The 24,693-nt window shown below is 32.3% G+C and overlaps 1 protein-coding gene across 2 annotated transcripts in view; it reads left to right on the forward strand.

The window, feature by feature from the left end:
* LOC132704267 (ras association domain-containing protein 10-like) overlaps nucleotides 1-24,693 on the forward strand; it is an 84,578-nt gene that overhangs the window by 29,553 nt on the left and 30,332 nt on the right. Inside the window, exon 2 of one of the 2 annotated variants that reach the window (XM_060674136.1) lies at nucleotides 23,614-23,697. The exons of the other annotated variant lie outside the window; for it this stretch is intronic. The gene's annotated coding sequence lies outside the window, so the exon portion shown is untranslated. The remainder of the gene's footprint in view (nucleotides 1-23,613; nucleotides 23,698-24,693) is intronic. 2 annotated transcript variants of the gene reach the window in all.

Genomic DNA, 24,693 nt, shown 5'->3' on the forward strand with positions numbered 1-24,693 from the left:
TTAAGTAAAATGCAACATGACATGTGTTGTGTTTTTTTTGTCATCATTTCATATCTAGTAGCTATATGGGTTAAACATTCAACGCGTTTGGACTATAAGTATCCGATTATTGGCAAAAGCACAATTTCATTGCACGCATTTTATTATAAATCACTGTTTTAATAACATCCTCGTTTTAAGAATCAGTCCGGCTTTTGATTGGACCAGTAGGCAGGTTAAATTGTATAGTAAACGAGGCAGTGAGTTCACTGGCCTGTTTAAAGCTGCGAAACAATGAAAATTTACGGCTATAAAGTATAAGCAGTTATGACGTAGGTTAATTTGAATGATATAATATGTTTAAAGCTATTGTTGAATCGAATTTCATGAACATATTAAAGTTTTAGGAAATAATAATGAATATAAACAATGTACGTATAAAACAAAACAAAAAACAAACCAACAACTAACCAGCGTCTTCTTATGGGCCGAATTTTGCGTGCAAGTGGACCAGTAACAGGTATATTATAAAAATTGGAACTCAATAAAATTAATTAAAACAGCCGTGCGTTAGTGAAAGTTCCTAATATTATTGGATTAATTACTTTTTCCCATTTACGGCAATGGACTTGCATGAAACAGATTAAATAAAACTCAAGACAGTAATTTCATTTCATGTTCCTTTCGGCTGTCATCGAGTTAAATAATAATTATTAAAGGGTGTGTTTTCAATAAGGTGTTGGGCAAAATCGCCATGGTTTTAAACGACGTGACAAGTTTGAAGGTAAAGCACTCAAAAAATTTTAACGCACTAATATATTTTTATGCAAAAGTGACCCGCTTTCGTAGATTAGATTTTAAGAAAGATAACGGCAAAATTTGTTTCCAAATAATGTTGTTGCCACCCAATGCGATTGTTTCACCCAAATTTATTTAATTAAAATATTTGTTACACCTATTTACTCCACTTAATATTTAACAACTATTAGGAATATTCCAGAGCGTGCTAGCGAATATGACCAATTATTATTTTTATTTTAGTCGCAATGGTCTAACCATTGTTTATGACTTGTCGGGTATTCTAGGCTTACTTATCATTGCTTCCAATGCTTTGCAAGAAGCAGCTAATCAATTCGGGATATTAAGATCACCGTTTGAATAGTAATGATTATTGGTAAAATCTAGCATTAAATACAGTAGAGATTCGATAAGCCGGATCAATTAAAGCAAGGGCTAATCCGGACTAGTAAAAAATCCAGGTAATCAAATTTTCAATTTTTATACAAATATATTATAAAAAAGCACTGAACGATTACACTTTATTCTTAAATTACCATCAAAACAAATATATGGTAGATAAAAAAAAATAAGTATTTTAAATGGTCCTTATATATTATTTAAAACATTCATAGATTTCACGTTGTCTTTTAAGTGACATAACTCACTCGTTTATTAAAAACTCGCTCTGCTGCGCTCCGCTCGTGCCAAATAAACTCGTGAGTCAAATGCCATTTACCGCATTTTTTGCATAATTTACTATTACCAAACATGTTGCATACAATATTTTTTCTACGACTGTTAATTTTTGAATACATTTTTGCAAAACAACACGGCTACATATGTGTGGTAATATCCCGGAAATGTATAGTGTGATCTATTATTTACTCGCCGGGCTCGAGCAAAATAAACTCATGACTCCAATGCACTTTGGACTTCACAGTATGCATGTGCGCTTAACATGTTGCTGAAATAGTATATTATGCAACAAGTGCGGTAAACCGCATTTGACTCACGAGTTTATTCGACACGAGCGGAGCGAGTGATTAATAAACGAATACATTCACCGTCAGAATTGACAAACGTCAAAATTCAAGGCGTGGGAAATATCGCGGAAATGTCCGAAGTGGCTCAGATCCGTGGGAAACCAAACTAATGTGGTAAAGTGACATTTCCCGCACGCTAGGTCGGTGTGTAATTGGGTATTTTACAGACGGGAGTAGAAAAACGCTTTTCCGGAAGTTTTTGGTTATTTAAAAATAATTTCACTTGTTTGCAAAACAATTTGCGAAAACAATACTTACAAATGGTAGAAGTCACCCGTACGTTACCGTTAAAGACGTATTCCATAGCTAAAGTTTGGTTTTTGAATGCCCTTAGATTCATTGGTTTCCCAATTAGAAAAAGGCGAACTTCATGGTCGCTTGTGCAAATCAGAGGCGCGATTCGTTCTTTGCTTGATTTTCTGCTTTTCGCCGTTGCTTCCTTGTTGTGAACTAAAGTTTTATCAGGTAATAACTTTTAAAAACTCCTGACTCGTCTGCTGAACTTTTCTAACTTCCCTTAGTTTAATTAACAATAAAAGAAGTAACAGCGGCATTTTTTTTACTAAGAAGCAAGCTTTTGCTTGCAACAAATATATATTTTCCATAAATGTTCTGGGATAGTTTGCATCCTTACTCAAGAAACCAGGAATACAATTCTGTTCTGCTTGCCGGAAATTTTTGCGAGGAGCTAGCCCAGAATGACAAATTCCAATATCCCATGAAAACATTGAAAAGTAAGGTATTATTATCAAACAGCCTGTTCCAAAATAAATTAAGTAAGCTCACCTTTTTATTTTATCTTTCTTTTTTCATATGTCGGAAATAGTAGACGCTCTGACGCCATACTGTAAATCAAGTTACTTACCACTTACATCATTTTTTAATTTGTCTAATATTTGACCTTTTCTACTGTCAAATAATATGAAATTAAATGCGTAATTTACCTAACGTTTCGAAATAACATCGCGTATAAGACACTTTAGAACAAAATCATGTATCATGTTCTGATTATTGAATAGTTTAAGCTTCAACTGAAATAATAATATAATAATAAATGTTTTATATTATTTCAATTAGAATAACGTGTTCCAGTGAATATTGATAAATTATACAGTGAAGTTGTTAATGTTTTGTTTTACATGTTATTTATGAAAAATTGCTTCTTTATTTACTTTGAAGTCTTCAAATGCATAAAATAAATTGACTAATATTAAATATAAAATTAAATAAACTTTCTGCAGAGTATATTTTTGATATCGCCGCAAGCCTAAAGAGTTCATTTAAGCGCTGGTGCTGTAAAATCATAGGTTTTCATCCCTTTTAGAAAATCTCAAAAATAAAAATTAAAACAATACCCACTCGAGTACCCACCAAAATAGAATGCCGTAGATTTCCGGAAGAGATTGTAAGAACGCTTTCGAATGGCTTCCCGTGTGGTGTTCATCTTTATATCGCAATTTCCAGTATACGAAAATGAAGTATGTAGGTTAGCCGTCACTAATTAACAGTAATTAAAAACATTAGAAACCTGGTACTGTATGCTGCAAATGATTTATCTCTCTCGTATGTATATTTCCGAGTTAATTGGTTAATTGGCATAACTGATTTATTAATTGATGTTTGGTATTGGATATTGGTATTTCACTTACTTTTATTTAGTGAAGATGCGGAATTAAAACTTCGTGAGTGAGGTTGAACATCATATCAAGGTTAACTTATAAACTTATATCCTAAACTAATGTGATTAATATAATGGACATTACACACATTATTTTATATGATCTTAACAGCTTTGAGAAGACACTTTTTGGGATTAATACAGGCGTTTGAACTCTTACTCTTATTATGAGTTTTTTCTAAATTTGATTTGCTTTAAAAATTCGGAAATCTAAAACTGGCAATTATTCTCTTGACTATAATTATCCCATCAAACTGTGCCATTAATTCTCAGTTTTAATTATTAATTTGTCAAAACAAGATCTTAAATTTTTTATTTAAAAATATACCAACATCAATTATGTAAATTAATTCCGAGTAATGCCGAAGGGTGTGTTTCTTTAGATTTGTTGCTCAGCATTAACTTTCTTTTAAATCACCACAAAACGTCCCAAAGCGATATTTCCAATGCTATTATCAGATTGATTATATAGAGACATATTTGTTAAATTATTAGATAAAGATGTAGTAAAGCGCCTGAAATCCTTTCTCTGATTTACATATGACTATATCATTATAGAAATATTTATGTTCCATTGACGTTAACGATTCTGTGGCAAAGATACTGCCCATTAATCGACTTTCTTGAATTTAAGGATTTTGATGTATGTAGACCCCCCCGCAAGTTGTCTACCATTCATTCACCCGAGCGAGAAGATTCTCTCTATCGGGTGTCTCGTTAATATAAATATACAAAAATAGATTCCCTTGCTTTTTATTTTTTTTAGATTCTACCTTTAAGGCTCTTGATAAACTCCGGTAGTTTTTTTTGTAGCTGCCCACATCATTTATTTATTTATTTACAAGTTTACTTATATTCCATTAATACATTCTTTCCTTCCTGTAAACAATACCTCCTACCTTACTGTCAAAGTAGGGGCTACTTCGTATTTATTTTATTTAATAATTTTTTTAGGCCTAATAAACCACGAAAACTGCGAATAAGTTATTCAGATTAACTAAAAAGGGTGACCCTTGCTCACGGGCTTCTGAAGAATTTGTGTATAGGTACAATAACCTTTTAACCCAACAAGCATAAAAAAAATAAAAAAATGCTTATTTGCTTTAAAATTATTTATTTTGTTGAACTTAAGAATACATTACATGTGTCAATAAAAAAACAAAAACTCAACATATAAAACATACAAAAAAAAGACTGATGGGTAAATAAACCACTGGGAAAAAACATTAAATAATGTTTTGGGACACATAAGATGTAACATATAATTTATACATAAATATACAAAAGAAAGTTCAAATTCGACAGAAAACTAAAAGTATATTGTTTTTTCCAAATGCGTGTGTGAGCGCACCACTGGTAACACCCGGTTTCATTCGTGGTGATATTTTACAAAGCATGAAGTATGTAAATGCACATTACACTTATTACAAACATAAATTCAGTGGCTGTGGCAGATTCTACATCTTCTTCGGGCTTTATTAGCATGAACAATCATTAAGTGCCCTTGATTATCATAACGCACTTCATCTATGGCAGGTGCAAGATTTCTTTGAGTAATTGTTTTATCAGTTTTTAAAAGTCGCAAAGCAATGTAAGATTTAAAATCAAATCAATCACTTCGTCATCAAAAAAACATAAAAAATATTTCATGCGGAGTTTTTCCAGAAAGCCTATTTTTTAGTTCCTCACATGATGTAAATTCATCGGATGTAGATGTGTGAGTGTATTCCATCTGACCTTTCTTCCATTTGACAGAAGCAAGCCTGTCGTTTGCAGAAAGCATACGTCTTCTTTTGAATTCCAGGGTTTCATCATCTGATGAGTCCCATTCAGGTTCAGTAGTTCAGGACTGTTGAAGGACAGATGTATCATTCGGTGTATGTAACTCGAAAGATCCAACTATATCAGTTGGTTCAACAAACTCTTGTAGATTTATGTTATCGTTCGTATCTTCTTCGTCAGTCAAGGTATCCACGTCGGGTGGAATATAGACCGCGTCAATATGTTCTGTAAATATTTTTTCATGTTATTTTTAGCATAAATTTACAAGGAGTGGAATGCTACAATACATAAGAATACGTAAATCAAAATAAGACTTACGACTTTCATTGTTATTGTCCTCATCCATCACGATCTCCTCCATAGCCGCCTCTAATTCATTTTGAGTCAAATAACTCGGAAATACTACGAACTGTAACGTTCTCTGCAAAAAGCACAAACTAATAGTAAAGAACGCGCTAATTTTTGGATGTTTATTCTACATGCGCTGACTTGTCTAGACTTGCAATAACAAAGTTTTGTTTCACAGATAAAACCAGTGGTGCTTTGACGCACCAGTAAATATTTTCAAAAAATAAAGCATAATCAATATAGTATTTCCAATGTATGTTTTCTGCGATATAATCTACATGCTATAGACTTAACAAAAATGGCAATACAAATCAAAAATATTTTTTTTTTACTATTTACTATTTTGGATTTACTTGAAAATGTTATACAAATTTACGTACCGCTTTTGTTAACTTTTGAAGTTATATATAAGATCTTTCCTTTACACAAAAATTAGCGATTTCTACGGTTTTATGTCCTTTGGTAGTGATAATAATAAAACTTCTAAATGGATGTGCAAAAATATTTTCTGGATGTGACAAAAAAATTATAGAATAGGTGGTGCATTAACCCACCACTGGGACAAAATTTGTTGATTGTTTGTTTCGACGGGATGTACACCCGGTACAGCAATGCAGCATAATATTTATCACCGATTCACCTTCATTATCTGGAAAATATTTAAATTCGAAACGACCTATCCCGTTAAGATAACGACTCGATGTTATTCGAGCTCAAAATTCTACTCGCCGCCTGTGTTACACGGCCTATTAATTACGCTTTAACACCTCGTTTTATTAATTGTTTATTTCTCATCGTTGACCGGGAAACAACTCGTCATAAAGTGCAACTTACGTTACCGCGTGTAAACTTCCGCAAAACAGTGAAGGAGACATCTCTACAGTGATAAGAACTGAGAGCATGTTTGAAGTTCAAATTCAAAGCCACTGAAGAAGAGAAATATTGTAGTCAGTTGTTAAGAAGCAGTACTGAAGCTGTTTTAAAAAAAAAGTTAAGACACATCCGCTACCACATGTCTAAAAAAAGTTAACAGTATTTAAAACTTTTTTCCAGCTTTGCACAGTGCAAACAGAATCAATACATGTTGTTGCTAGTAATTGTCAATATAATTGCTCTCAATTGATTTAAACCAACACGTTCAAATTAATCTAATAAATGTTTCAGAATGGGCCATCATTAGCGATTTCCAAATAACGCGATTCATGAGAGTAACCATATAGGACAATATATAATGAAGCAATTGAATAAAAATTAATAATACAAAATACTAGCTCAAACGAATGTAGAGGGAAAAGAATAATAACACATAAAATATATAAGAAAATAAATAAAACAGCGATTAACGCTAAAAATATCAGGCCAAGGCCAACCCTATAGAACCATACTTGAACTTAGACCTGGAGCAGGAACACCAAGTAGTGTTACTCAATTTGTAAACAAATAAGAAAGATCCCTCGTGTCTGAGCAGATACTTCGTCGAGGGTAAGACTGTTTTGCCCAATTGTAGATAAATTTTGATACAAAAAACGACACTTTTTATAGTTTGTTGGTGCTAAATCTTATGCAAAATTGCTTTTACCACGCATATAATAACTTGTGGGTGTATAAGGAAAAATCCATAAGCCCAATATCAAAATGAAAAAAATTATATTAATTTATGTTTTCTCTAAAACTAATTTCTCTGCAAATCTCTTATATTTACGGACAATTTAGGTGACATATTGAAATACAGTTTTTTTAAACAATTTTTTTATTGACTTGTTTTATAATAGTTGTTGTTTTTAATTTTCTTAATTAATCTTTTGCAATGCTTACAGATTGCCATTGGCATTTTTGGAAGGCGAAACTTTAATCTGCAATACCTTACTTTCTATCTGTCTCTTCTCTGTCAATAGGAGTTGCTTCCTGGACATTATTTCCACTTAGATTAATCAAAGATGTCACCAGAAATCATCTGTAGTCGACGCTTAACATGATGAACCGTTGTTGAGTCGTAGTAAAAGAAGAAAGATGCCGCTAAAGAGGGTACAATGAAAACATTTATTTGTTTGTTTTGTTTTGGTGCCTAAACGTTGTGAATTGGCTTTATAATTTGCAAGCTGATTTACGAAAAGCAGGAAAAGTTTTTTGCAAAATGACAGAATTTGCGTTGACTGTGAATCTTTAAATATAACCACAGTATAAGATGTCTGTATGCATGTGTGCAGATACTTGGATATCACCACTATAGCTAGACATTTATTTGCTTTGAGAACAGGTGAACCGTTATTTCTGATGCCATCAGCAATCATTGAAGAAGAAAATGTTGCTACTGTCAACTTTCAAATATGTTTCAAAGTCGCAAACATTAGAGATAGATCTTCAGGAGTCGTACTTAATATTGGCAGATGGGTCATTGATAAATATCGAAAACAATAACGATCTAAGATTGGAACCCTGAGGCACTCCCGCTTTTGGAACAAACTACGCCAAATAGCAGTCTATTATAGAGGTAAAACAGAGATATTCAAATGCTAAAACCTGTTTCGATGTGGTCGATGTGGCCAGAGACTAGCTAATAAAATGCATGAGCTCTACTAAATTGGAGCTAGTAGTCGTGTTGGTTATCCTAAATAGGAAGTTTAACAGGTTGACAGTGTCGTAATTGGCTGATAATTGTCAACATAACCAGGAATGGAGTCTTTAAGACCAGACATACCCTACCCAACTTTTAGCAGTATGCGACAGTAGCAGCATGTATTTAAGAATCCAGTTAAATATTGCTAATAGCGGGAGGCAAAAACTTGTGGAAAAATTTCTCACAGTAATGCTACGATCCCCTCTCATTTATTAGGCATGGAATTAAAGACATTTTGGTGGAAATGACTATACAAACAAAATTATTTCAAAAGTCGTTATTAAATTGAAGCAAATTGCAACATTAGAATTAGATCTTTTGCCATTTACGTTATTACAGATTTTTTTCGGATCCGTAACGATAAAAAGACTAACTTTAAATACAAAACTACTAGCGAACATGTAAAAGGTGAAAAAGAAACTGCATTTCGGACGCACGAAAGCGAACGTAATGAATTTATCACGCATATGGGCGCAGATTGTTACGCGGACGTACGTTCATAAAGCTTAGCCAATTTTAAGTTTCGAGTGATGCAGATACGACGGACGTTTTTTATTTATAGCACAAAAGGAAAAAATAATTAGCAAGCGAATAGCATCGTATTTACGTCATATGCGCCTACGGTGAAAGGTTTCACACATGGTTTATGGGTTCATCAACTGTATGTGGTAAACAATATGACTATGATTTTTATCGAGTTTTTTTCCATTCAGCTAAGGTGCGGTTTTTAAATCTCGTATGATTTATCTTCTAGGCGAATAAATCGAAACCTATTTTGTACATTTTACGATCCACCGGTGATTTAATGAGCTAGCTGGCCTTACAGAGATACTTGCTTCTAAAAGTAAAGGCGATTAAAGCTAGCATTAACACATATCGCTACTATGAAACAGAAGACCTTGATGCAAAAAGGAGATAAGAAACAATATGAAAATTTTTCGAGAAACAAAAAAACTTTAACTTTAATCTCACTAAATAACTTATGCATTATATGGCTACAAATAGTAACAAACCACATCTAACATTGTCTATTACATTCCACATCGTATACGTGGACTTTGTTGTATAGGATTGCTTTTAGTCGTTTCATTTGTAAATTTGAACGGCTCTCATCTTTTATACAGTGTAGAAACTTTTCAATCTTTTTCGTGTAAAATGATAGGATTCCATTTGTCCATTTTATTGATATTACGGCTTTCTCGAATGAAAGTTGTCTGTTTCTTTATGATCTACCGCTTCTTTTTTTTCACATTTTCGTTTCTGCCACAGCTGCTACAAATACTCGTACTAGTCGTACTCTTGTACTTTTTTCTGTAAGGGGGAAGAGCTGCGGTATTTAGAAATCGAATGTCCCTAAAAATTAAAAAAAATTATTAACTACACCGCGGTGGAAATTAATTCTGAGGTTCTCAAATGGCCGTCAGAGGCGGAATTGTCATTTTGAATTCTAAAAGCCGTTTGATACGTAGAATGATTACTGTTTTAAAACTGCGACAAATTCAGATCTCCTTTGTTAGATGTTTTTTACTCTTTTTTCACTCCAAGAGTAGTGGGGGTGCTCCAACATTTCCGGGAATAATAATGGATTTTAAGAAACTTTTAATTAATTTCTAATAAACCATCAAGAGATGCATGCGGTTGAGTACCCTGCCACCAGATAACGCTTTCTGACATAATGAAAAAAAAATGTTTTGCTTAAAAAAATTAGGTGCACCGATATGATTTTTTTACATCATTAGATAGTCAAACAAACTTGTGAAAACCGCATCTCAATATCTTTAACCGAACCTAAAATATGAATAAAAGAATTTAAAATACAAAAGCCTGTTATTGAAATAAAAGTTTGCTGTTAATCTTAGTTTATATTAGTTTTTTACAATACCGTGGATATTATTATTACGCTGTGGTATTCTTATCAGTTTTCAAATATTATGTATTATCACTTTTTTTAATTAGTTTTAGTCATTCATTAATATTCGTAAAGACGAACTAAGTTTATTACTTACTGACGTTTTAAGGAGCAAGTTGAAAACCATAATAGGATATTATACAACAAGTGCAGAAGACGGCAATTGACTCACGAATTTATTTGACACGAGCGGAGCGAGTGTTTAATAAACGAGTAACTTAAAAAGTTTACTGAACGTCTTTCATACTATACTTTTCTACGACCGTTAGTTTTTGGCTACATTTCCGCAAAACAACACGTATGATTTATATATTCAGTGACATGATGATCAGAATTGACAAACGTCACAATTCAAGGCGTGGGAAATATCTCCGAAAACATACGATTGCTCCCAAACACGTGCGGTAAAATCCCGGAAATATCCGAAGTGGCTCGGATCCATCGGAAACGAAACTGAAGTGGTAAAGTGGCGCTTCCCGCACGTTAGATCGGTGTGTAATTAGGGATTTTACAGAAGGGAGTAGAAAAAAGAAATAAAGCATCTCCTTTGACCCATTTTATTCATTCCTCAATGTCCACATTGTCATAAAATAGCATATTATGCAACAAGTGTGGTAATAGTGTATTATGTAGCAGAGCGAGTGTTTAATAAATTAGTGACTTAAAAAGTTTACCGAACGTGATGCATACTATACCTTTTTTAAGACAGTTAGTTTTTGGATACATTTTCGCAAAACAACACGAATACAATCACTGACATGGCAGTCAGAATTGACAAACTTCAAAATTAAAGTCGTGGGAAATATTTCCGAAAACATCCGATTGCTCCCAAACCCGTGCTGTAAAATCTCGGAAATCTTCTGCGAAGCGGCTTGGATCCGTGAGAAACCAAACCGGCGTTGTAAAATGACACTGTCCGCACGCTAGGTTAGTGTATAATTAGGTATTTTTACAGAAGGGATTAGAAAAACATTTGACAAAACGCTAAGCCTATCTTTCATGTCCTGATTTGATACTTGTCAAAATCTCTTAATTATCTACCCTTCTCTTACTGTGATTTTGTATAATGACCCTTTCGACTGCCGAATCATACATGTTGGTTGTGTTTTCCGAGTGTCGTCAAATCACAGGTGCGGCTGCAAATAATCCCAATAAAATACATTTTGGTACAATTGTATTTAGTAGTTTAAGTAAATGTTTTAGCGAAACAAGACGAGTTCATCCTAATCATAAAACGTCATAAATGTTTTTGTCTATGTCCACATTACTCTCCATTTAGGCTTAAGGAGAATAAGTTTCACTTCTGTACACCGACTTCTCTTTTAGAACCTGATTTTCCTGAAATTCCATTGTAGATGAAGATGAAGATCCCAATTTTTTATTTAGAAAATCGATGGAGTGTGAACGTCTGGTGTGGTATTTTTGGTGATCGAATCATAAGACCTTATTACTTTAATAGTGAAGTTAATGACCAAATTTATTTAATCTCTTTAAGAAACCGCTTTGACGCTTTTATTAGAAAACGTTCCTCTACAAATGAGAAAAGATATGTGGCGATGGATTGCAGCACACTTATCTCACGAAATTAAGAATTTTTTAGACCATTGAATAGGAAAGGTCAGTTTAATTTCATGGCCTGCCAAATCTCTAGACCTTACTATCTTGGATGTTGGACAATAAAAGATTTTTGTTTGTCAAATTCGCCCTACTATCTCTGAAAATATTGTTGATCCTTTACGAAATGCTGTAGCCAACCTTTCAAGGGCCGAAATTAGTACAACTGTATTAAATACACGACAGGATAAATTCCTGCAAAGAAAATGACAGGGGGCAGTTTAGACATTTATACAGATCTTTGATTTTCCCTTCACTCAAATTTGTTGTGCTTCATCTTTATCAATGTTGAGTTTCCATCGAGATTAGGTAAGGTTAGGATAAAGAAAGACTTTCTGTTGTTTGTTGTTGTAAACTGACGTAAAAAACGATATCGTTGCATTTAATTTTTTTTTCATAAAATTTATTTTTTTGCCATCTGGCGGCAGCGTAGTCCACAAAAATAATATGACCTATTTGCTTAATTTTTTTTTCAAAGTTTTAATATTATCTGTACCTCGTTACCCTTACTGAGACAGTCAGTACAACGGTAATGCAACCATCTTAGGAAAATATATGTAACCACACGCGTTTGTTATATTAGTTAACCAAAGTAAAATTCCGCATTTCGTAAACACTGTTTATGTTATTGTGCAACGGTAACAACAAATATTTGCATGTCTATCACATCGTTGTTATTATGGTATACCAACCGCGTAACTGTTTATATCATTAATTCAAACGATTTTTCATGTCAAAAAATGGCAAAAATGTGTAAAATTCCGACAATATCGACCGAAACGATCTCTTAATTACAAGTTTAAGCAACTTTGTAACTATTTCGTACCGATTTTATTGTTTGTCCATTCATAATTTAGATAAAGATCGTTAGATTTGCTTTATCAATTATAAACATTTATTAGACACCGATACCGATAATTTATTTCCTCTACACATTTCAAAAAGCTTTTAACATACTCAACATGCACATAATGATTGGTACTTATGTAAAATAACTGGTTATATATTTATATATACAGTACAATATTTTTCAAAAATCAGGGAGAAAAATTAGGAATATCATCGTTTTTTTTACAGGGTTTTCCACTTATTCATAACTTATTCGTCAGTTTCCCGGCATAAAATGGATCCTAAATTCACTGCTAAACGAAAAATTGTAATACATTTTCCCATTACTAAGAGCTCACTACCGGTTTATATACACTTGGCAATTAATTTTAATTTGCAATTGTTAAACTAACCGAGTCGGGCGTTAATGACGGATTTAATAACGCTTGCTTGAAGAAACGTAACCGATACTGTCATTAAAACTACATCATAAACGAAATACGAAAAAATAATGTTCTGTGGCATTGGTATCCGTACGTAACTAGCATGTTGATCGTAAAACTAAACAATCATTTTATTTTACAACTTTGTTGATTTTCTGAAGAAAAGATATGTTAAGCTCAGTAGACACGACGCAATTGATAAGTGCCTAAATGTTGAAGAAGCAGCTATAGAACTCCTAGAGACAGAACGCTCCTTCCTTCACCGCAAGTCTAGTAATTGCAGATTAAAATTTTTAATAGGTCTTGCCAAATACAACTAAGAACATTTAGGGCTGTTATAAAACAAGTCAATAAACAATTTGTTTAAAAATAAACTGTGTTTCAATATGGAACCGAAATTTGAATTTTAATGTTAGAGAAATTGGTTTTAGAGAATACATAAATTAATGCTATTAGTACATATTGGATTTCATTCAGTACTTCAAACTACCATTCGCACTTCTTTTTTCTAGTATTGGGGTTATAGATTCCCCTTATACACCCAGAAATTATTATATGCCTCGTAAAAACACTTTTCCATAAAGTTGCAAAAGTCTAGAAATTCGACCCTAACAAACGTTGAAAAGAATCGTTCATTATATCAAAATTTAATAAATAAACTTTAGAAACAACCTATTTTGTTCGAAAAAATTGCATCGTGTTTACCACAAAAAATTTTCAGTTAAAAATCCATGTCTAATCTGCTCCATATTTTTATTTACAGATAAGGTTAACGATGTTGCAAAAAATATTTTTTCTACTCTCGTCTGTAAAATACCTAATTAACCATCGATCTAGCGTGCGGGAAGCGCCACTTTACCACTTCAGTTTCCTTTCCCACAAATCCGAGCCACTTCGGACATTTCCGGAATTTTACCTCACGGATTTGGGAGCATCGGAGATATTGCCCACGCTTTGAATTTTGACGTTTGTCAATTCTGATGGTCATGTCAGTGAATGTATTCGTTGTTGTTTTGAGAAAATGTACCCAAAAACTAACGGTCGTAGAAAAAATATAGTATGCAACACGTTCGGTAAACTTTTTAACTCACTCGTTTATTAAAAACTCGCTTCGCTCGTGTCAAATAAACTCGTGAGTCAAATGCCGTTTACCGCACTTGTTGCATAATATACTATTTTTAATAAATTTTTATTTATTTCCAAATTGGATGGTTTATTTTCCATAAAATCCACCCCTCTGTCTATGGATAGTTTCAAAATTAATTGTTAGAATATGTTATTATTATACGTTCATCTTAAAAAATCAGAGCAGCTTGTCTTTTGTCATGTGGTAAAAAGTAGGGATCCAGAACCTGTATAAGTGGTTAAATCCCATATGTAATGACTTATTTCAGATTTAATGGATCAAGTTTCATCAATATTTGCTTATTCCCCCAGTTCTTTTAAAGGAACAAAAAAAGAATGTCGGAGCACTTGGGACACCAAAAAAATAAATAACCACTCTTAAGTTATAATTATAAATTTTTACTTAAAAATTGAAGCCTTTATAATTTAATTAAATATTCGCAATCAGAAATTTGTATTCTCCTTTTAGATTACCTTTAATTGTTACCCGAATCAATCAATATCTACGTTCTATAAAGGCGCTCAACACACTACCTATCTCATTGACACTTCGTCCCATGTCTTTCTCGTGCCAGATCTTTCTTCCATCTTTAATTTTTTTATTGAGCTGCTTTACTATACATTTAATTTTTGGAATTTCTTGTAGGTTATATATGGATGAAATATAATTAATTTTTTAATGGACGCAAATTTCATAATTCGGTCCCTATCAAAATTGATAACGAATTTTATCCCAGCCGAAATAATATATTGATAGGCCACGTATTACTCAAGATGTTACTTACTAATTTGACTAATATATCAAAAATCCGAAATTGAAAATTTGTACAGTGTTTTTCCCTACAATAGGGCGCAATTGCACATACACTGCTAAATTTCAAAAAAATGGTTGGGAAAAAATTTGACACCCTACCAGTGAAAACGGGGTATGCGATATATTTTTTTATAACACTAAACCACATTTTGACAAACGTGTTAAAACTTTTTCACTGGGTTCTCCTATGTATGTAATTGTTTTAAATTGTCCGTGTTCTGTATTCGGTTTCAGATAATTAAGGTTGTATTCTGGATTTGTTTTTTATTTATAATTTTATCTGTAATGGACGGATTGTAGCCGTTGTTCAGTGCAATTTGTTTAATGATATTAAGTTCTTTGTTGTAACTTCCTGTTGAGAGTGGCGTATTAAGAAGTCTGTGTATATAAGAGTGAAATGCAGGCATTTTGTGTGTATAAGGGTGATTTGAGCTATTATGTATGACTGTGTCCGTGTGTGAAGGTTTATGATAAATGGAAAAATCTAATTTGTTTTGCGTTTTCGTAATAGTTAAGTCTAAAAACTTAATAGAGTTATCCTGTTTAATCTCGATAGTGATCGACATTTTTATGGATAATTTGGAAAATATCATACTAGAACATCCTTTAAGTAAAAGTTTTCTATGGTGGTATAGATATGTGGATGATGTCTTTGCTTGCTTTTTTGGAACAGACAGACAAATGAATTCTTTTTTAAATTACATTAACTCATTACATAATCATATAAAATTCACAATCGAGATTGAATAGGATAACTCTATTAATTTTTTAAACTTAACGCAAAACAAATAAGATTTTTCCATTTATCATAAACCTTCACACAGGGACAAAGTCATACATAACAGCTCATATCACTTTTATACACACAAAAAAAAGAACTTAATATCATTAAACAAATTGCACTGAACAACGGCTACAATCCGTCCATTATAGATAAAATTATAAATAAAAAACCATCCCAGACAACAGTAAACTCTATTTATCCGAAACCTAATACAGAACACGAACAATTTAAAACAATTACACACATAGGAGAACCCAAACATTTGTCAAAATGTGGTTTAAAAATTGCTTTCAGGACTAACAACAAAAAAGGAAAATTTTTAAAAACAATAGAACGGTTGAAATGCGGATCTTGTCCTAAAATTTATATTGGACAGACAGGTAGATCCTTCAAGAAACGCATTAATTAATTATGCTACATACTTAAACACGGAAAAACACATTTTTGACGACAATTTTGATATTTTACATACCGCCACAAAAAGTAGAAAATTAAATTTATTGGAAGCCATTTAGATTTACAAAATGAGACATTCAAATGTATTACTTAACGATCAATTAGATTTAAATATCTCTCTGTTATTGAACTTAAATTCTCACAACACTTTAATTAAGGTTTTATTGTCATTTTTCGGTATATATAGTAAGTAGCAGTTAGTTTATAAATATTACATTTGGTAAAGACACGGTGTTGTCGAAACAATTGTCATATAAAAATATATAACTTATAATTATTTATTCTGTCTCTTCTTGCTCTACCATTTGTTTACCTTCCTATTGTGTCTTTTTCTCGTTTGTTTCATTTCTGGATTGAGTAGTCTTGGTAAACATTTAAATTGTTGTTTATCAAACTTGTTGCATTATACATTAACTGTGGTTGGTTAGTTTTGGTTAGTTTGGATGTCGTTGGTTGGTCGTTCAAAATCGGTGATCTGCGGTTCGGTTCATCTTAACTTGCGGATGTTACTTCGAGCGGATAGTGAATTTTGTTTCGCAATTCAATGTACCGGATCCATAAAGACCGCTAATAAGAACGTGCATGGAATTTATTCAAAATGATCGATCCACGTGAAAAAGGAAATATTAGTTTTGTTTATTAATCATGGTTTGTTCGTGAAGTACGTTCGCTCGGGGGCGTTTCAATAAATTGCAAAGAAAAACATCTGCACTAAAACGCCTCAAACAAAAGGTCGCGTGTGCAATTTAGCAGGTGGTTTTATTGTTGCCGGTGTTAATTTATCCGACGGTCTTTACCGTTAGCGCGTATGTTAATTATAGATTTTCCTAGATAAATGGTTAAACAAAAGTAAATAGCTTATTAGGCTACGTTTGAAGTACACGAGATCTAGTTCCAGCTGCATAATGAAAAACTTTTTGCAAACTTGTTTTAGACTTTTATTTGCCTAGCATCGATGAAAAATAGTCTCCTACACGTCTACTACTACTACGTCTTTCCTTTCTTTCCTTCCTTTCTATTAATTGATGTTTTTTAATTGCTTCTGGATATCCCCTGTTGGCTTCTTCAGAGCGCCGTAGTTAAAGAATCACAGACGAGTGCGAGATAATAGCCTGTGTCTAGGTTCATATTGTTTGGGTGTTTAACTTAATAAATCCAGGTATATTCCTTTAATAGACAAAAGAATAATTTTGATAGTTTTGTCAAAACAAATTTAATGGTTCGTTTTGTGATGATGTTGAGAAACTAAAAGCATAGCTGTTATATGCTGAGTTTAAGCTACTTGCTTCAAGGGAATTGCAAAGTCGTAGAAAAAGTAAAGTATGTACAAGGTTTATATTCAGCACTTTAGTCACAAGTCTGTTTAGGCACTACGGCAATGACTGTTTAATAAACGAGTCTCTTCATAATATAGTATTTTACGCTCTATAATCTAAAATTTGCAACTATGAACTGACCAATCACCTCAAATCGTCGTTAAACACTGTAGCGAAGTGGCTGGTGCATACGCGATACTGCAGAACTCCCAAAAAATTAAGAACTTTGCGATTGGGGTCAACTAATATTAGGACTTAATTAGTTTCTGATTAATGGATAAATGGATATATCTTATCAAAAATAATTGTTAATTGAGAATATCGGGATATTTCGTTTCCTTGCAACTGTCAGTGAGCACTTAAAAAATTCTTCGATATTTTAGGGCACTTCCAACGGAATTCAGAATTATGTGTTACATAATAATTCTGTTTTTGGATAAGTTTTTTTGAGAGAATTGCAGAACGCCACTGCTTTGAAGTTTATAACACTTTTATAAACTTCTTCAGACACTTATTTTTTACAAAACTTGTTGCATAGTGTTTAAAATTATCTTTTTTTTTAAATTTATATCTTTTAATTGCAACACATTCTAAACTTCTTAAAATTTCAAATATATACATTGTACGGTAAAAATAATTAAAATCAGTTTTAAAAAGTAATAAAAATTAATTGTTTCTTTTGGTAGTAAGTATACACGTTTACGGACATTTATACAAATTATATAGCTCGTAAATTATATAGGATGGATCCCAGCGACTAAACAAAAAAACATGGTGCGTGGTGTAAAAATACTTAAAATCGTTTGATTTATTGGGAAATATACCAGCAGCTGTTTTAATACATTGGCAAATTTAACGGTGGGTCAGTCACCACTAGTTCGCGTTTATGTGTCTTCTGATGCCAGAGACTTTGTATTGCAGCAACATTGTTCCTTTAACTTTCCGTTTGATGCAATATAAAGGGGGAAATAAAATATTGTCTCCGAAAAAAGAAAACAATGTTCAGTAAATTACGAGAATGAACCTTACCAAAAACAATCAAACATCAAAAATTAACCAAAAAATTTTTTTTTCGTTATTATAATTATAAATTCTGGTTATTTGTACATTTTTAGCCCTTTGCGTAATACCAGAGGTAAAATGGACTGCTTAAAAATTATGAAAAAAAGCTATTCCATATTGTTATAACCGAATTATAATTAATTTATTCAAAGTATTATTATTTGGTTAATAATAATAATAATAATAATAATAATAATAATAATAATAATAATAATATTCACGAATTAATATACAATGAAAAGAACACGGTCCAGATGAAAAAAATAAGATATTTTGAGCCTCCGTTTTTAAATCTATCCTAAGAAGAAGGTAGAAGCGCATACACATAAAAAAAAGGAAAAATATATAGGCATTTACCCTAAAGTCAGAACTTTTGAAAATCTTATAAGTAACAATAACAATTTTTTTTAATAGATAGAAAAATAGTTACAAATTAGTAACCTTTTTTTTTAATAATTTAAGTTAGTCAAAAATAAATCGACTTCATGGTTAAAAGGAACAAAAAATAATAAAAAGCTTAAATGAGAAACCTTGTCCCACCCTCCCCTATTAGAAAAATAGTGGGCGTCCCCAAGAACTTTACTTGACTTGATTTACTAAAATTAATTCACAAGATGCGTATGACTATAATTTCTTCTTCCAATAATACAATTACAACAACAATTAAATAACAGGTACTAAAAATATTAAATATTACTAAGCAGAAAAACGACAATGCTGCAGAAAGCGCATGATGGCGGTTATCAGAACTGAGTATCGTTATGCCCTCAGTAAAAAGAGCTTACAACCTGTAGAAGAACAGAAAGACCTTGGAATTATGATTACTTCCAACTTGAAATGGGAGACACATATTTCAAAAGTAGTTAAAAAAGGTTAATTCTTCGGTGTTTGTATGAAGAAGGCCTTTCTTAATAGATCATCTCAGACCATAGCAAAACTTTATAAGTCTTTCATTAGTCCAAAATTAGAATATGGTCAGAGAATATGGGATCCCCACTTTATTAAAGACATTGGAAATGCTCGAGCGCGTTCAAAGAAAAATAACAAAACTTCCGGTCCATTTATCTAATGATACCTAGGAGGAAAAACTTGTAAAGCTGAATTTAACAACCTTGAAAGAAAGAAGATTACAACATGACACAAAACTATTAGTCATGTGAACTGAACATCTTTCAAAGTGACACGAATCCATCTTCGAGGTCATTCCAAAAAATTAACCAAAGAAAAGACTGCAAAATTACAGAGAAAAAACTTCCTGTGCAACAGAGGAATTCCTGGAACTCCCTTTCGGAAGACGCAGTGTCCGCAGCAAGTACTAAATCTTTCAAAAACAAATTGGACAGAGAATTTAATGAGAGTAGATATTCATTACAATCAATAACTCTTTTTTCTTCCTTTTTCTCTTTTGTAAAAATCTTTTTCTTTTTTGTGATATCATTGAAAGTGCACTATATACATACATATATTATATGTTTTTTTAGCCAGGATTATTATTTTGATATAATTTGTGTACATAGTACATACATTCATCAGCCTCGTCGATTTAACCGCTTGCTGTTGTAGATAAATAAATAAATAATTAAATTAAATTAAATTAAATTAACGTTATAGTTGTGCGCTCTTATTTCTCAGCCGCATTCATGATTGTACCAGAGCATAACAAAAAAAAACAAAATCATCTTTCGTTAATAATTGTACGTTGGGTTTGTATGATTTTTTACATAAATGCCCGGCAATTCTTTCGTCTATACAAGTCACGATACGTTTCTGCAAAAAAAAAACGGCTACTGAAAACAGAATTATGAAAATGATAGCACCCGTTGACTACCTACTAATTAAGGTTATTTTATCAGTAAATTTTAATAAGACGATCGGAGCGTTTTGTTTCTTTGAAATTGCCGGTGTTCGCAGCGTTGCGAATAACCGGTTTTCGCGTAAAAATACTAAAGTTTGACTCATCTAAGGCATCCATGAAATTGTATTGGTATTTAGGTAAGACCCCCGGCGGGTGAGAAGAGTTGCTTAAATATAAATGATTGCCATTGTAACCACGTATTGAGGGATAGATGTGTTAGATTATAGTGTACCAATATTTAAATTTTCATAATTACATTGTAAATAGTTAAATTGACAAACTTGATTTGATCTAAATTATACTTTTAGTGTCGTCCCTGAAGGTTCTAAATATATGTTTTCTCTTATCAGGGTACGTCACTGTATTGTTCAATGTTTTTTTTAAAGACAAACTGTTTCAGTTTCTTAATTTTTTTCTCTATTTGGCATTTTTACGGAGAAACTTTTATTACCACATTTTTTTTTCAGCATTTTCCTCTTCATTAGGTGGAAATTACTAGCCGCAAACAATGTGAAAATTGTGTGTGTGTGTGTGTGTGTGTGTGTTTGTGTGTGTGTGTGTGTGTGTGCGTGCGTGTGCGTGTGCGTGTGCGTGTGCGTGTGCGTGTGCGTGTGCGCGTGCGCGTGTGTGCGTGTGTGCGTGTGTGCGTGTGTGGGTGTCTAACAAGATAGTGAAGTTACACACCACAGAATCAAGCTCAAATTTGCAAGCTACAACTAAAATATTACATTCCAAGTTGAATGTTTGGAAGAAGCGTTGCGTATTTGTCTGTGAAAAAATAATTTAACATTACATTACATTAATCTCAAATCACTACTTTTGCTACCATATTTACTTTTTGGTGATATTTTCAATAGGCGTACGATGAAATAATACGGATGACTTCCAACTATGATTTTCTCAGCTACAGATTCAATTGTTTTGTTCAAGTTCTTAATATTTACAAATGTGCAACTTGATTTGTTAACAATGACAGCGAAATAACTTTACCAATGTTTATTAATTGTAAACAATTACACTAACAGCAAACATCAACTGCTAAATGCAAATCATTTTATGAAACAAAAGCTTTGTTAACTATCCAAAAACATTTAAAACAAATAACATTTTAATTTGCGCTGAAATAAATTAATAACACAGGTCTGCAAAATTAAACTTTTTGACAAATGTTTTAATATTGAAAACTGATTTTATATAATTTTCCAAAATTCTATACATTTATTTGTATCACATAAGGGTTTTTTTGCATATATTAAAGGAAAAAAACGATATTTCTAAAATATTTTATTTTTTTATTCAATAAAAAAGTAGAATCCTAGTTAAACAAAGTGAAAAAAATGCCTTACTCAGACTTTTTTGAGTAAAATCTTCGTCTTTTTGCCAGCACGCTGCGTTCGGCTGTGTGTTTTTAAAGACACATCCAGCAGTAGTCCTCCATCATGATTATGCTCTTTCCCTGTTCTTCGCTAACTGCTTCAAGATTTTTATTAAAATAGTTCAAGTATGAAAACAGGAAGTGCATTTTCAAACTCATATTATAATCTAGACGATGAAAGTGTTGTAACATATTTTGAACAATATGTTTATACTTTTCATCCAAAAAAATTATATAATTATTTCTTTAAATGAATGTGTTTTGAAAATATTTGTTTTTGCAGAATGTTCTTATGTGGCTCAACAAAAATACCTTCTTTTATCTTGGCATCAGATATGGCTGAAAATTTCTCGCACAAATATTTGAAACACTGTCCATTTTTGTCTAGGGTTTTAAAAAACTGCTTCATCAAGCCAAGTTTGATATGAAGAAGAGGCAGTAAACTTTTTTGCGATTCATTAAGCTATCTCTTAATACATTTTGGCTACCAGGTGCAAGGCTTGTTCTAGAGTGCCATTCCATTTGATTCCAATGTCTATCTTTTGCACGACTATCCCACTCACAAATAAAGCATGGAAATTTTATGTAACCCCCCTGTTGTCCTATGAGCATGCACGGCACTTTAAGGTCACCACAAAGCACCCACTGATGTTCTTGGTAGTTTATTTTCTTCAAGAGAAGGCCTAAATTTTCATACGTTTCTTTTAAATGTACCGAATGTGCACCGGAAGCCACTTCGTTATCAATCTGCAATAAAATGCCTTTTAAATTACACTTACTTGAGTCAATAAACAGGCCCTATTCTTCTTTTATATACGTCACATTTCCTAACTTTGAAACTAAGTCAGGAATATTGTCGCAATACACTTGCGGTCCACCCTGAGCAAAATGCTGTCATAACTCTTTTTCCCGATTCCGTTAGATGATGATGCAGAAATACGCAAAATAAAAAATTACACATCAAATGACACTTCGAAACTCGAGCTTCCAAGTTTTTTGCAAATTTTATGGTGTTTAAGAATTTTTGCTATCAGTCTTTGTAATATCTTTTCACCTTCAGAAAGGCACTTTTTTACCAAAAAATGAACAACAGCAGAAGAAGTACAATGGAGGTTAAGATCTCTCCTATATTGGTGAAACCTTTATTCGTTGTAGTGTTGTCACATAAAAAAGGTGTTTTTTTATAAACCATATTGTTACAAAAAAATATTTGCTATGGATAATGTTTTACGAAATATTGGAACTTCGGTAACGCATGGTGGGTTAAGTTTATAATTTTCCTATGCTTTTGAATAATAAAAATATTATTCGGTGTATAGTCTATTGCAATGTCAGCAATGTCTAGCACTTGCAACATATTTGGTTTCTTTGCCCAGAAATAGACAAGAACTGCAATTTCCTTAATTTAAATGATCCATATTCAATGGAAAAGGCATAAAAGTAAGGGAAACCATAAAATGTTATTATTGTTTAACGTTTACTGCAGAAAATTTTAATTTTGCTTTGTTTTTGTAAAAACTGTTGTTTATGTGTATAATTGTGATCTAACTATTAATGATGATTTATCGGAGACTAATAATATATATCAACAACTGACAAGCGGAAACATTTGAAAATGTGTTGATCTGCAATTTCTTCTTTGTTGTCTTCATTTATTTTATACAAATACGAGATGCAATTTTCGTAAATATTTTGGGAAATTGTTAAAAAATCGATTTGGCAGCCACATCAAAAAAAATATATATATACATATTCGAAAAACACTGTTTTTCCGAATATCGTTTTTAAACCGGACGTTATTTCAGAGACGGACCGCTGCAACTCTGAAGCAAATTGAAAAGTGGTAATCGAGGCAAGCTCGTTGGCGGTCCCTCTGGTGAAGTTAATTGGTAAGCACGAGAGATTTTGGGCAACGGGTTATTTAAGTGCCGTGGATCCGGTAATCATTTTGGCCCCTTTACAATGAATACCTCCTCGGGGCGTACATTATATTACAAACAACTTGTACACCCATGTGCCGCACTTCCTATCAAAACTCATAAATATGTTACTCTTAAAAAACGACAGAGAGCTTCCAATCGAAAATGTTATCATATATTTCCTCTAGGGGCCACTAAGTGAAAACTGTCTAAAGCAGTGTCCCAAAGAAATAACAGTGCAAAGTAAATTTTTTTGATATCTGTGTTCACTTATTATACTGTAATATACTGTCGTTGGTAGGTCCTAGAAGATAATAATAATCATTATCGGATCATCTCTTTTTGAGGTAGTGTATGAAAGAGCACAGGAAGTTTAAATTCACTAATGGACATTTTTTAATGTTTGACTTACTAATAAAAAACTACAACTGGTCTCAACGATAAACAAGGTTGCTTTCGAAATCTCGTGGTTGCGCGAAGCGTCTGCTCCACACTATTCGCCACGCAGTCTACAAAGTCACTACGCAGCTTTGAATTTTAAAATAGTAATAATAATAATATTTTTATTATCCCACATATTTAGAATACAATCAGTGTATTATAGATTTCGTCTAGTAGGTCAATATAGATCATGCAAATGAGGTAGAAAATATATAGAAATATATGACAAAGCACAACAATACAGTGATGACAAACATTAATAGGTAAGATATTCGTTTAAATTATAAAAACTAGGAGCAAAAACTTTAATTTGGATTTCAAAATGTTTACATTACTACTGCCCTTTACCTTTGGGGACAGTATATTGTAGACTCTAATACCGGTGTTGTAAAATATTTTTTTGAAAATTCTAGTATATTTTTTTTTTATGGAGAAACAATCTTTGTTACGTGTATTATAGTCGTGGAATTCTACGTTTTTTTTGTAAGGTATTTTTACTTTTATATACTCATAAATAAACTTCTA

This window comes from Cylas formicarius, unplaced genomic scaffold, assembly GCF_029955315.1.
Source record: "Cylas formicarius isolate icCylForm1 unplaced genomic scaffold, icCylForm1.1 PGA_scaffold_7__23_contigs__length_41026272, whole genome shotgun sequence".
NCBI lineage: Eukaryota > Metazoa > Arthropoda > Insecta > Coleoptera > Brentidae > Cylas > Cylas formicarius.